The following is a 15,742-nucleotide window of genomic DNA, read 5'->3' on the forward strand; positions in this document are numbered from 1 at the left end:
CCTGCCTCTGATTCCCCGCCTGTGATTCCCCATCTCTGATTCACCACCTCTGATTCCCCACCTCTGATTCCCCATATCTAATTCCCCGCCTCTGTTTGCCCGCCTCTGATTCCCCGCCTCTGTTTCCCCATATCTGATTCCCCGCCTCTGAATCCCCAACTCTGATTCCCTGCCTCTGATTCCCCAGCTCTGATTCCCCGCCTTTGATTCCCCCCGTCTGATTCCCAGCCTCTGAATCCCCGTGTCTGATTTCCTGCCTCTGATTCCCCGCCTCTGATTCCCCATCTCTGATTCACAGCCTCTGATTCCCCACCTCTGATTCCCCATCTCTGATTCCGCACATCTGATTCCCTGCCTCTGATTCCCCGACTCTGATCCCCACCTCTGATTCCCCAGCTCTGATTCCCCGCCTCTGATTCCCCAACTCTGATTCCCCGCCTCTGATTCCCCAGCTCTGATTCCCCGCCTCTGATTCCCCGTGTTTGATTCCCTGCCTCTGATTCCCCGCCTCTGATTCCCCATCTTTGATTCAACGCCTTTGATTCGCCACCTCTGATTCCCATATCTGATTCCTCGCCTCTGTTTCCCCGCCTCTGATTCCCCGCCTCTGATTCCCCATATCTCATTCCCCGCCTCTGATTCCCCATCTCTGATTCCCGGACTCTGATTCCCCACCTCTGATTCCCGGCCTCCTATTCCCGGCATCTGATTCCGGCCTCTGATTCCCGGCCTCTGATTCCATGCTTCTGATTCCCCATCTCTGATTCCGCAAATCTAATTCCCTGCCTCTGATTCCCCACCTATGATTCCCCATATCTGATTCCCCGCCTCTGTTTCCCCACCTCTGATTCCCCGCCTCTGTTTCCCCATATCTAAGTCCCCGCCTCTGATTCCCCAACTTTGATTCCCCACCTCTGATTCCCCAGCTCTGATTCCCCGCCTCTGATTCCCCGCATCTGATTCCATGCATCTGATTCCCAGCCTCTGATTCCCAGCCTCTGATTCCCAACCTGTGATTCCCCAACTCTGATCCCCATATCTGATTCCACGCCTCTGTTTCCCCGCCTCTGATTCCCCGCCTCTGTTTCCCCATATCTGATCCCCGCCTCTATTTGCCCGCCTCTGATTCCCCGCCTCTGTTTCCCCATATCTGATTCCCCGCCTCTGAATCCCCAACTCTGATTCCCTGCCTCTAATTTCCCAGCTCTGATTCCCCGCCTCTGATTCCCCGCGTCTGATTACCGGCCTCTGATTCCCCGCCTCTGATTCCCCATCTCTGATTCACAACCTCTGATTCCCCACCTCTGATACCCCATATCTGATTCCCCGCCTCTGTTTCACCGCCTCTGATTCCCCACCTCTGATTCCCAATATCTGATTCCCCGCCTCTGATTCCCCACCTCTGATTCCCCGCCTCTGATTCGCCAGCTATGATTCCCCGCCTCTTATTCCCCGCATCTGATTCCCTGCCTCTGATTCCCCGCCTCTGATTCCACATCTCTGATTCACCACCTCTGATTCCCCGCGTCTGATTCCCTGCCTCTGATTCCCCATCTCTGATTCCCCATCTCTGATTCCCCAATTCTGATTCCCCTCCTCTGATTCCCCGTGTTTGATTCCCTGCCTCTGATTCCCGGCCTCTGCTTCCCCATCTCTGATTCACCGCCTTTGATTCGCCACCTCTGATTCGCCATATCTGATTCCCCGCCTCTGTTTCCCCGCCTCTGATTCCCCGCCTCTTATTCCCCATATCTCATTCCCCGCCTCTGAATCCCCATCTCTGATTCTCGGACTCTGATTCCCCACCTCTGATTTTCGGCCTCTTATTCCCGGCATCTGATTCCGGCCTCTGATTCCCGGCATCTGATTCCCTGCTTCTGATTCTGATTCCCTGCCTTTGATTCCCCATCTCTGATTCCGCACATCTGATTCCCTGCCTCTGATTCCCCATCTCTGATTCCCCATATCTGATTCCCCGCCTCTGTTTCCCCGCCTCTGATTCCCCGCCTCTGTTTCCCAATATCTAAGTCCCCGCCTCTGATTCCCCAGCTCTGATTCCCCGCCTCTGATTCCCCGCATCTGATTCCCTGCATCTGATTCCAAGCCTCTGATTCCCTGCCTCTGATTCCCAACCTCTGATTCCCCACCTCTGATTCCCCATATCTGATTCCCAGACTCTGTTTCCCCGCCTCGTATTCTCCGCCTCTGTTACCCCATATCTGATTCCTGGCCTCTGATTCCCCGCCTCTGATTCCCCGCCTCTGATTCCCTGCCTCTGATTCCCCATCTCCGATTCCGCACATCTGATTCCCTGCCTCTGATTCCCCGCCTCTGATTCCCCGCCTCTGATTCCCTGCCTCTGATTCCCAACCTCTGATTCCCCACCTCTGATTCCCCGTGTTTGATTCCCCTCCTCTGTTTCCCCGCCTCTGATTCCCCGCCTCTGATTCCCCAACTCTAATTCCCCGCCTCTGATTCCCCATATATGATTCCCCGCCTCTGTTTCCCCGCCTCTGATTCCCCGCCCCTGTTTCCCCATATCTGATTTCCTGCCTCTGATTCCCCAACTTTGATTCCCAGCCTCTGATTCCCCAGCTCTGATTCCCAGCCTCTGATTCCCCGTGTTTGATTCCCTGCCTCTGATTCCCCGCCTCTGATTCCCCATCTCTGATTCACCGCCTTTGATTCGCCACCTCTGATTCCCCATATCTGATTCCCCACCTCTGTTTCCCCGCCTCTGATTCCCCGCCTCTGATTCTCCATATCTCATTTCCCGCCTCTGATTCCCCACCTCTGATTCCCGGCCTCTTATTCCCAGCATCTGATTCCAGGCCTCTGATTCCCGGCCTCTGACTCCCAGCTTCTGATTCTGATTCCCTGCCTCTGATTCCCCATCTCTGATTCCGCACATCTGATTACCTGCCTCTGATTCCCCACCTCTGATTCCCCATATCTGATTCCCCGCCTCTGTTTCCACGCCTCTGATTCCCCACCTCTGATTCCCCATATCTGATTCCCCAGCTCTGATTTCCCGCCTCTGATTCCCCGCATCCGATTCCCCATATCTGATTCCCCGCCTCTGTTTCCCCGCCCCTGATTCCCCGCCTCTGTTTCCCCATATCTGATTCCCCGCCTCTATTTCCCCGCCCCTGATTCCCCGCCTCTGTTTCCCCATATCTGATTCCCCGCCTCTGATTCCCAACTATGATTCCCCGCCTCTGATTCCCCAGCTCTGATTCCCTGCCTCTGATTCCCCGCGTCTGATTCCCTGCCTCTGATTCCCCATCTCTGATTCCCCATCTCTGATTCCCCAATTCTGATTCCCCTCCTCTGATTCCCCGTGTTTGATTCCCTGCCTCTGATTCCCGGCCTCTGATTCCCCATCTCTGATTCACCGCCTTAGATTCGCCACCTCTGATTCACCATATATGATTCCCCGCCTCTGTTTCCCCGCCTCTGATTCCCCGCCTCTTATTCCCCATATCTCATTCCCCGCCTCTGAATCCCCATCTCTGATTCCCGGACTCTGATTCCCCACCTCTGATTTCCGGCCTCTTATTCCCGGCATCTGATTCCGGCCTCTGATTCCCGGCATCTGATTCCCTGCTTCTGATTCTGATTCCCTGCCTTTGATTCCCCATCTCTGATTCCGCACATCTGATTCCCTGCCTCTGATTCCCCATCTCTGATTCCCCATATCTGATTCCCCGCCTCTGTTTCCCCGCCTCTGATTCCCCGCCTCTGTTTCCCAATATCTAAGTCCCGGCCTCTGATTCCCTGCCTCTGATTCCCAACCTCTGATTCCCCACCTCTGATTCCCCATATCTGATTCCCCGCCTCTGTTTCCCCGCCCCTGATTCCCCGCCTCTGTTTCCCCATATCTGATTCCCCGCCTCTGTTTCCCCGCCCCTGATTCCCCGCCTCTGTTTCCCCATATCTGATTCCCCGCCTCTGATTCCCAACTATGATTCCCCGCCTCTGATTCCCCAGCTCTGATTCCCTGCCTCTGATTCCCCGCGTCTGATTCCCTGCCTCTGATTCCCCATCTCTGATTCCCCATCTCTGATTCCCCAATTCTGATTCCCCTCCTCTGATTACCCGTGTTTGATTCCCTGCCTCTGATTCCCGGCCTCTGATTCCCCATCTCTGATTCACCGCCTTAGATTCGCCACCTCTGATTCGCCATATCTGATTCCCCGCCTCTGTTTCCCCGCCTCTGATTCCCCGCCTCTTATTCCCCATATCTCATTCCCCGCCTCTGAATCCCCATCTCTGATTCCCGGACTCTGATTCCCCACCTCTGATTTCCGGCCTCTTATTCCCGGCATCTGATTCCGGCCTCTGATTCCCGGCATCTGATTCCCTGCTTCTGATTCTGATTCCCTGCCTTTGATTCCCCATCTCTGATTCCGCACATCTGATTCCCTGCCTCTGATTCCCCATCTCTGATTCCCCATATCTGATTCCCCGCCTCTGTTTCCCCGCCTCTGATTCCCCGCCTCTGTTTCCCAATATCTAAGTCCCGGCCTCTGATTCCCCAGCTCTGATTCCCCGCCTCTGATTCCCCGCATCTGATTCCGTGCATCTGATTCCAAGCCTCTGATTCCCTGCCTCTGATTCCCAACCTCTGATTCCCCACCTCTGATTCCCCATATCTGATTCCCAGCCTCTGTTTCCCCGCCTCTGATTCCCCGCCTCTGTTTCCCCATATCTGATTCCCGGCCTCTGATTCGCGGCCTCTGATTCCCCGCCTCTGATTCCCTGCCTCTGATTCCCCATCTCCGATTCCGCACATCTGATTCCCTGCCTCTGATTCCCCGCCTCTGATTCCCCGCCTCTGATTCCCTGCCTCTGATTCCCAACCTCTGATTCCCCACCTCTGATTCCCCGTGTTTGATTCCCCACCTCTGTTTCCCCGCCTCTGATTCCCCGCCTCTGATTCCCCAACTCTAATTCCCCGCCTCTGATTCCCCATATATGATTCCAGGCCTCTGTTTCCCCGCCTCTGATTCCCCGCCCCTGTTTCCCCATATCTGATTCCCTGCCTCTGATTCCCCAACTTTGATTCCCAGCCTCTGATTCCCCAGCTCTGATTCGCCGCCTCTGATTCCCCGTGTTTGATTCCCTGCCTCTGATTCCCCGCCTCTGATTCCCCGCCTCTGATTCCCTGCCTCTGACTCCCAACCTCTGATTCCCCACCTCTGATTCCCCGTGTTTGATTCCCCGCCTCTGTTTCCCCACCTCTGATTCCCCGCCTCTGATTCCCCAACTCTAATTCCCCGCCTCTGATTCCCCATATATGATTCCCCGCCTCTGTTTCCCCGCCTCTGATTCCCCGCCCCTGTTTCCCCATATCTGATTCCCTGCCTCATATTCCCCAACTTTGATTCCCAGCCTCTGATTCCCCAGCTCTTATTCCCCGCCTCTGATTCCCCGTGTTTGATTCCCTGCCTCTGATTCCCCGCCTCTGAATCCCCATCTCTGATTCACCGCCTTTGATTCGCCACCTCTGATTCCCCATATCTGATTCCCCACCTCTGTTTCCCCGCCTCTGATTCCCCGCCTCTGATTCTCCATATCTCATTTCCCGCCTCTGATTCCCCACCTCTGATTCCCGGCTTCTTATTCCCAGCATCTGATTCCAGGCCTCTGATTCCCGGCCTCTGACTCCCCGCTTCTGATTCTGATTCCCTGCCTCTGATTCCCCATCTCTGATTCCGCACATCTGATTACCTGCCTCTGATTCCCCACCTCTGATTCCCCATATCTGATTCCCCGCCTCTGTTTCCACGCCTCTGGTTCCCCATCTCTGATTCCCCATATCTGATTCCCCAGCTCTGATTTCCCGCCTCTGATTCCCCGCATCCGATTCCCCATATCTGATTCCCCGCCTCTGTTTCCCCGCCCCTGATTCCCCGCCTCTGTTTCCCCATATCTGATTCCACGCCTCTGTTTCCCCGCCCCTGATTCCCCGCCTCTGTTTCCCCATATCAATTCCCCGCCTCTGATTCCCAACTATGATTCCCCGCCTCTGATTCCCCAGCTCTGATTCCCTGCCTCTGATTCCCCGCGTCTGACTCCCTGCCTCTGATTCCCCATCTCTGATTCCCCATCTCTGATTCCCCAATTCTGATTCCCCTCCTCTGATTCCCCGTGTTTGATTCCCTGCCTCTGATTCCCGGCCTCTGATTCCCCATCTCTGATTCACCGCCTTAGATTCGCCACCTCTGATTCGCCATATCTGATTCCCCGCCTGTGTTTCCCCGCCTCTGATTCCCCGCCTCTTATTCCCCATATCTCATTCCCCGCCTCTGAATCCCCATCTCTGATTCCCGGACTCTGATTCCCCACCTCTGATTTCCGGCCTCTTATTCCCGGCATCTGATTCCGGCCTCTGATTCCCGGCATCTGATTCCCTGCTTCTGATTCTGATTCCCTGCCTTTGATTCCCCATCTCTGATTCCGCACATCTGATTCCCTGCCTCTGATTCCCCATCTCTGATTCCCCATATCTGATTCCCCGCCTCTGTTTCCCCGCCTCTGATTCCCCGCCTCTGTTTCCCAATATCTAAGTCCCCGCCTCTGATTCCCCAGCTCTGATTCCCCGCCTCTGATTCCCCGCATCTGATTCCCTGCATCTGATTCCAAGCCTCTGATTCCCTGCCTCTGATTCCCAACCTCTGATTCCCCACCTCTGATTCCCCATATCTGATTCCCAGCCTCTGTTTCCCCGCCTCTGATTCCCCGCCTCTGTTTCCCCATATCTGATTCCCGGCCTCTGATTCCCCGCCTCTGATTCCCCGCCTCTGATTCCCTGCCTCTGATTCCCCATCTCCGATTCCGCACATCTGATTCCCTGCCTCTGATTCCCCGCCTCTGATTCCCCGCCTCTGATTCGCCGTGTTTGATTCCCCGCCTCTGTTTCCCCGCCTCTGATTCCCCGCCTCTGATTCCCCAACTCTAATTCCCCGCCTCTGATTCCCCATATATGATTCCCCGCCTCTGTTTCCCCGCCTCTGATTCCCCGCCCCTATTTCCCCATATCTGATTCCCTGCCTCTGATTCCCCAACTTTGATTCCCAGCCTCTGATTCCCCAGCTCTGATTCCCCGCCTCTGATTCCCCGTGTTTGATTCCCTGCCTCTGATTCCCCGCCTCTGATTCCCCATCTCTGATTCACAGCCTTTGATTCGCCACCTCTGATTCCCCATATCTGATTCCCCACCTCTGTTTCCCCGCCTCTGATTCCCCGCCTCTGATTCTCCATATCTCATTTCCCGCCTCTGATTCCCCACCTCTGATTTCCCATATTGATTCCCTGCGTCTGATTCCCCAGCTTCATTCCCCGCCTTTGATTCCCCCCGTCTGATTCCCAGCCTCTGAATCCTCGTGTCTGATAACCTGCCTCTGATTCCTCGCCACTGATTCCCCATCTCAGATTCACCGCCTCTGATTCCCCACCTCTGATTCCCCATCTCTGATTCCGCACATCCGATTCGCTGGCTCTGATTCCCCGACTCTGATTCCCCACCTCTGATTCCCCAGCTCTGATTCCCCGCCTCTGATTCCCCAACTCTGATTCCCCGCCTCTGATTCCCCATATCTCATTCCCCGCCTCTGATTCGCCAGCTATGATTCCCCGCCTCTGATTCCCCGCGTCTGATTCCCTGCCTCTGATTCCCCGCCTCTGTTTCCACATCTCTGATTCACCACCTCTGATTCCCCGCGTCTGATTCCCCGCATCTGATTTCCCATCTCTGATTCGCCATCTCTGATTCCCCAATTCTGATTCCCCGCCTCTGATTCCCCAGCTCCGATTCCTCGCCTCTGATTCCCTTCCTCTGATTCCCAACCTCTGATTCCCCACCTCTGATTTCCCATATTGATTCCCTGCGTCTGATTCCCCGCCTCTGATTCCCCAACTCTCATTCCCCGCCTCTGATTCCCCAGCTCTGATTCCCCACCTCTGATTCCCCGTGTATGATTCCCTGCCTCTGATTCCCGGCCTCTGATTCCACATCTCTGATTCACCACCTTTGATTCGCCACCTCTGATTCCCCATATCTGATTCCCCGCCTCTGTTTCCCCGCCTCTGATTCCCCGCCTCTGATTCCCCATATCTCATTCCCTGCCCCTGAATCCCCATCTCTGATTCCCGGACTCTGATTCCCCACCTCTGATTCCCGACCTCTTATTCCCGGCATCTGATTCCGGCCTCTGATTCCCGGCCTCTGATTCCCTGCTTCTGATTCTGATTCCCTGCCTCTGATTCCCCATCTCTGATTCCGCACATCTGATTCCCTGCCTCTGATTCCCCACCTCTGATTCCCCATATCTGACTCCCCGCCTCTGTTTCCCCGCCTCTGATTCCCCGCCTCTGTTTCCCAATATCTAAGTCCCCGCCTCTGATTCCCCAACTCTGATTCCCCACCTCTGATTCCCCAGCTCTGATTCCCCGCCTCTGATTCCCCGCATCTGATTCCCTGCATCTGATTCCAAGCCTCTGATTCCCTGCCTCTGATTCCCAACCTCTGATTCCCCACCTCTGATTCCCCATATCTGATTCCCCGCCTCTGTTTCCCCGCCTCTGATTCCCCACCTCTGTTTCCCCATATCTGATTCCCGGCCTCTGATTCCCCGCCTCTGATTCCCCGCCCCTGAATCCCTGCCTCTGATTCCCCATCTCCGATTCCGCACATCTGATTCCCTGCCTCTGATTCCCCGCCTCTGATTCCCCGCCTCTGTTTCCCCATATCTGATTCCCGGCCTCTGATTCCCCGCCTCTGATTCCCCGCCTCTGATTCCCTGCCTCTGATTCCCCATCTCCGATTCCGCACATCTGATTCCCTGCCTCTGATTCCCCGCCTCTGATTCCCCGCCTCTGATTCGCCGTGTTTGATTCCCCGCCTCTGTTTCCCCGCCTCTGATTCCCCGCCTCTGATTCCCCAACTCTAATTCCCCGCTTCTGATTCCCCATATATGATTCCCCGCCTCTGTTTCCCCGCCTCTGATTCCCCGCCCCTGTTTCCCCATATCTGATTCCCTGCCTCTGATTCCCCAACTTTGATTCCCAGCCTCTGATTCCCCAGCTCTGATTCCCCGCCTCTGATTCCCCGTGTTTGATTCCCTGCCTCTGATTCCCCGCCTCTGATTCCCCATCTCTGATTCACGGCCTTTGATTCGCCACCTCTGATTCCCCATATCTGATTCCCCACCTCTGTTTCCCCGCCTCTGATTCCCCGCCTCTGATTCTCCATATCTCATTTCCCGCCTCTGATTCCCCACCTCTGATTTCCCATATTGATTCCCTGCGTCTGATTCCCCAGCTTCATTCCCCGCCTTTGATTCCCCCCGTCTGATTCCCAGCCTCTGAATCCTCGTGTCTGATAACCTGCCTCTGATTCCTCGCCACTGATTCCCCATCTCAGATTCACCGCCTCTGATTCCCCACCTCTGATTCCCCATCTCTGATTCCGCACATCCGATTCGCTGGCTCTGATTCCCCGACTCTGATTCCCCACCTCTGATTCCCCAGCTCTGATTCCCCGCCTCTGATTCCCCAACTCTGATTCCCCGCCTCTGATTCCACAGCTCTGATTCCCCGCCTCTGATTCCCCGTGTTTGATCCCCTGCCTCTGATTCCCCGCCTCTGATTCCCCATCTCTGATTCACCGCCTTTGATTCGCCACCTCTGATTCCCCATATCTGATTCCTCACCACTGTTTCCCCGCCTCTGATTCCCCGCCTCTGATTCCCCATATCTCATTCCCCGCCTCTGATTCGCCAGCTATGATTCCCCGCCTCTGATTCCCCGCGTCTGATTCCCTGCCTCTGATTCCCCGCCTCTGTTTCCACATCTCTGATTCACCACCTCTGATTCCCCGCGTCTGATTCCCCGCATCTGATTTCCCATCTCTGATTCGCCATCTCTGATTCCCCAATTCTGATTCCCCGCCTCTGATTCCCCAGCTCTGATTCCTCGCCTCTGATTCCCTTCCTCTGATTCCCAACCTCTGATTCCCCACCTCTGATTTCCCATATTGATTCCCTGCGTCTGATTCCCCGCCTCTGATTCCCCAACTCTGATTCCCCGCCTCTGATTCCCCAGCTCTGATTCCCCACCTCTGATTCCCCGTGTTTGATTCCCTGCCTCTGATTCCCGGCCTCTGATTCCACATCTCTGATTCACCGCCTTTGATTCGCCACCTCTGATTCCCCATATCTGATTCCCCGCCTCTGTTTCCCCGCCTCTGATTCCCCGCCTCTGATTCCCCATATCTCATTCCCTGCCTCTGAATCCCCATCTCTGATTCCCGGACTCTGATTCCCCACCTCTGATTCCCGACCTCTTATTCCCGGCATCTGATTCCGGCCTCTGATTCCCGGCCTCTGATTCCCTGCTTCTGATTCTGATTCCCTGCCTCTGATTCCCCATCTCTGATTCCGCACATCTGATTCCCTGCCTCTGATTCCCCACCTCTGATTCCCCATATCTGACTCCCCGCCTCTGTTTCCCCGCCTCTGATTCCCCGCCTCTGTTTCCCAATATCTAAGTCCCCGCCTCTGATTCCCCAACTCTGATTCCCCACCTCTGATTCCCCAGCTCTGATTCCCCGCCTCTGATTCCCCGCATCTGATTCCCTGCATCTGATTCCAAGCCTCTGATTCCCTGCCTCTGATTCCCAACCTCTGATTCCCCACCTCTGATTCCCCATATCTGATTCCCCGCCTCTGTTTCCCCGCCTCTGATTCCCCACCTCTGTTTCCCCATATCTGATTCCCGGCCTCTGATTCCCCGCCTCTGATTCCCCGCCCCTGAATCCCTGCCTCTGATTCCCCATCTCCGATTCCGCACATCTGATTCCCTGCCTCTGATTCCCCGCCTCTGATTCCCCGTCTCTGATTCCCTGCCTCTGATTCCCAACCTCTGATTCCCCACCTCTGATTCCCCATATCTGATTCCCCGTGTTTGATTCCCTGCCTCTGATTCCCTGCCCTGATTCCCCATCTCTGTTTCACCGCCTTTGATTCGCCACCTCTGATTCCCCATATCTGATTCCCCGCCTCTGTTTCCCCGCCCCTGATTCCCTGCCTCTGATTCCCAACCTCTGATTCCACACCTCTGATTCCCCATATCTGATTCCCCGCCTCTGTTTCCCCGCCTCTGATTCCCTGCCCCTGTTTCCCCATATCTGATTCCCTGCCTCTGATTCCCCAACTCTGATTCCCCGCCTCTGATTCCCCAGCTCTGATTCCCCGCCTCTGATTTCCCGTGTTTGATTCCCTGCCTCTGATTCCCCGCCTCTGATTCCCCATCTCTGATTCACCGCCTTTGATTCGCCACCTCTGATTCCACATATCTGATTCCCTGCCTCTGATTCCCCATCTCCGATTCCGCACATCTGATTTCCTGCCTCTGATTCCCCGCCTCTGATTCCCCGCCTCTGATTCCCTGCCTCTGATTCCCAACCTCTGATTCCCCACCTCTGATTCCCCGTGTTTGATTCCCCGCCTGTTTCCCCGCCTCTGATTCCCCGCCTCTGATTCCCCAACTCTAATTCCCCGCCTCTGATTCCCCATATCTGATTCCCCGCCTCTGTTTCCCCGCCTCTGATTCCCCGCCCCTGTTTCCCCATATCTGATTCCCTGCCTCTGATTCCCCAAATTTGATTCCCAGCCTCTGATTCCCCAGCTCTGATTCCCCGCCTCTGATTCCCCGTGTTTGATTCCCTGCCTCTGATTCCCCGCCTCTGATTCCCCATCTCTGATTCACCGCCTTAGATTCGCCACCTCTGATTCGCCATATCTGATTCCCCGCCTCTGTTTCCCCGCCTCTGATTCCCCGCCTCTTATTCCCCATATCTCATTCCCCGCCTCTGAATCCCCATCTCTGATTCCCGGACTCTGATTCCCCACCTCTGATTTCCGGCCTCTTATTCCCGGCATCTGATTCCGGCCTCTGATTCCCGGCATCTGATTCCCTGCTTCTGATTCTGATTCCCTGCCTTTGATTCCCCATCTCTGATTCCGCACATCTGATTCCCTGCCTCTGATTCCCCATCTCTGATTCCCCATATCTGATTCCCCGCCTCTGTTTCCCCGCCTCTGATTCCCCGCCTCTGTTTCCCAATATCTAAGTCCCGGCCTCTGATTCCCCAGCTCTGATTCCCCGCCTCTGATTCCCCGCATCTGATTCCCTGCATCTGATTCCAAGCCTCTGATTCCCTGCCTCTGATTCCCAACCTCTGATTCCCCACCTCTGATTCCCCATATCTGATTCCCAGCCTCTGTTTCCCCGCCTCTGATTCCCCGCCTCTGTTTCCCCATATCTGATTCCCGGCCTCTGATTCCCGGCCTCTGATTCCCCGCCTCTGATTCCCTGCCTCTGATTCCCCATCTCCGATTCCGCACATCTGATTCCCTGCCTCTGATTCCCCGCCTCTGATTCCCCGCCTCTGATTCCCTGCCTCTGATTCCCAACCTCTGATTCCCCACCTCTGATTCCCCGTGTTTGATTCCCCACCTCTGTTTCCCCGCCTCTGATTCCCCGCCTCTGATTCCCCAACTCTAATTCCCCGCCTCTGATTCCCCATATATGATTCCAGGCCTCTGTTTCCCCGCCTCTGATTCCCCGCCCCTGTTTCCCCATATCTGATTCCCTGCCTCTGATTCCCCAACTTTGATTCCCAGCCTCTGATTCCCCAGCTCTGATTCGCCGCCTCTGATTCCCCGTGTTTGATTCCCTGCCTCTGATTCCCCGCCTCTGATTCCCCGCCTCTGATTCCCTGCCTCTGACTCCCAACCTCTGATTCCCCACCTCTGATTCCCCGTGTTTGATTCCCCGCCTCTGTTTCCCCACCTCTGATTCCCCGCCTCTGATTCCCCAACTCTAATTCCCCGCCTCTGATTCCCCATATATGATTCCCCGCCTCTGTTTCCCCGCCTCTGATTCCCCGCCCCTGTTTCCCCATATCTGATTCCCTGCCTCATATTCCCCAACTTTGATTCCCAGCCTCTGATTCCCCAGCTCTTATTCCCCGCCTCTGATTCCCCGTGTTTGATTCCCTGCCTCTGATTCCCCGCCTCTGAATCCCCATCTCTGATTCACCGCCTTTGATTCGCCACCTCTGATTCCCCATATCTGATTCCCCACCTCTGTTTCCCCGCCTCTGATTCCCCGCCTCTGATTCTCCATATCTCATTTCCCGCCTCTGATTCCCCACCTCTGATTCCCGGCTTCTTATTCCCAGCATCTGATTCCAGGCCTCTGATTCCCGGCCTCTGACTCCCCGCTTCTGATTCTGATTCCCTGCCTCTGATTCCCCATCTCTGATTCCGCACATCTGATTACCTGCCTCTGATTCCCCACCTCTGATTCCCCATATCTGATTCCCCGCCTCTGTTTCCACGCCTCTGATTCCCCATCTCTGATTCCCCATATCTGATTCCCCAGCTCTGATTTCCCGTCTCTGATTCCCCGCATCCGATTCCCCATATCTGATTCCCCGCCTCTGTTTCCCCGCCCCTGATTCCCCGCCTCTGTTTCCCCATATCTGATTCCACGCCTCTGTTTCCCCGCCCCTGATTCCCCGCCTCTGTTTCCCCATATCTGATTCCCCGCCTCTGATTCCCAACTATGATTCCCCGCCTCTGATTCCCCAGCTCTGATTCCCTGCCTCTGATTCCCCGCGTCTGACTCCCTGCCTCTGATTCCCCATCTCTGATTCCCCATCTCTGATTCCCCAATTCTGATTCCCCTCCTCTGATTCCCCGTGTTTGATTCCCTGCCTCTGATTCCCGGCCTCTGATTCCCCATCTCTGATTCACCGCCTTAGATTCGTCACCTCTGATTCGCCATATCTGATTCCCCGCCTCTGTTTCCCCGCCTCTGATTCCCCGCCTCTTATTCCCCATATCTCATTCCCCGCCTCTGAATCCCCATCTCTGATTCCCGGACTCTGATTCCCCACCTCTGATTTCCGGCCTCTTATTCCCGGCATCTGATTCCGGTCTCTGATTCCCGGCATCTGATTCCCTGCTTCTGATTCTGATTCCCTGCCTTTGATTCCCCATCTCTGATTCCGCACATCTGATTCCCTGCCTCTGATTCCCCATCTCTGATTCCCCATATCTGATTCCCCGCCTCTGTTTCCCCGCCTCTGATTCCCCGCCTCTGTTTCCCAATATCTAAGTCCCCGCCTCTGATTCCCCAGCTCTGATTCCCCGCCTCTGATTCCCCGCATCTGATTCCCTGCATCTGATTCCAAGCCTCTGATTCCCTGCCTCTGATTCCCAACCTCTGATTCCCCACCTCTGATTCCCCATATCTGATTCCCAGCCTCTGTTTCCCCGCCTCTGATTCCCCGCCTCTGTTTCCCCATATCTGATTCCCGGCCTCTGATTCCCCGCCTCTGATTCCCCGCCTCTGATTCCCTGCCTCTGATTCCCCATCTCCGATTCCGCACATCTGATTCCCTGCCTCTGATTCCCCGCCTCTGATTCCCCGCCTCTGATTCGCCGTGTTTGATTCCCCGCCTCTGTTTCCCCGCCTCTGATTCCCCGCCTCTGATTCCCCAACTCTAATTCCCCGCCTCTGATTCCCCATATATGATTCCCCGCCTCTGTTTCCCCGCCTCTGATTCCCCGCCCCTATTTCCCCATATCTGATTCCCTGCCTCTGATTCCCCAACTTTGATTCCCAGCCTCTGATTCCCCAGCTCTGATTCCCCGCCTCTGATTCCCCGTGTTTGATTCCCTGCCTCTGATTCCCCGCCTCTGATTCCCCATCTCTGATTCACAGCCTTTGATTCGCCACCTCTGATTCCCCATATCTGATTCCCCACCTCTGTTTCCCCGCCTCTGATTCCCCGCCTCTGATTCTCCATATCTCATTTCCCGCCTCTGATTCCCCACCTCTGATTTCCCATATTGATTCCCTGCGTCTGATTCCCCAGCTTCATTCCCCGCCTTTGATTCCCCCCGTCTGATTCCCAGCCTCTGAATCCTCGTGTCTGATAACCTGCCTCTGATTCCTCGCCACTGATTCCCCATCTCAGATTCACCGCCTCTGATTCCCCACCTCTGATTCCCCATCTCTGATTCCGCACATCCGATTCGCTGGCTCTGATTCCCCGACTCTGATTCCCCACCTCTGATTCCCCAGCTCTGATTCCCCGCCTCTGATTCCCCAACTCTGATTCCCCGCCTCTGATTCCCCATATCTCATTCCCCGCCTCTGATTCGCCAGCTATGATTCCCCGCCTCTGATTCCCCGCGTCTGATTCCCTGCCTCTGATTCCCCGCCTCTGTTTCCACATCTCTGATTCACCACCTCTGATTCCCCGCGTCTGATTCCCCGCATCTGATTTCCCATCTCTGATTCGCCATCTCTGATTCCCCAATTCTGATTCCCCGCCTCTGATTCCCCAGCTCCGATTCCTCGCCTCTGATTCCCTTCCTCTGATTCCCAACCTCTGATTCCCCACCTCTGATTTCCCATATTGATTCCCTGCGTCTGATTCCCCGCCTCTGATTCCCCAACTCTGATTCCCCACCTCTGATTCCCCAGCTCTGATTCCCCACCTCTGATTCCCCGTGTATGATTCCCTGCCTCTGATTCCCGGCCTCTGATTCCACATCTCTGATTCACCACCTTTGATTCGCCACCTCTGATTCCCCATATCTGATTCCCCGCCTCTGTTTCCCCGCCTCTGATTCCCCGCCTCTGATTCCCCATATCTCAT

This window comes from Narcine bancroftii, chromosome 7 (assembly GCF_036971445.1).
Source record: "Narcine bancroftii isolate sNarBan1 chromosome 7, sNarBan1.hap1, whole genome shotgun sequence".
In the NCBI taxonomy this organism is placed as follows: Eukaryota; Metazoa; Chordata; class Chondrichthyes; order Torpediniformes; family Narcinidae; genus Narcine; species Narcine bancroftii.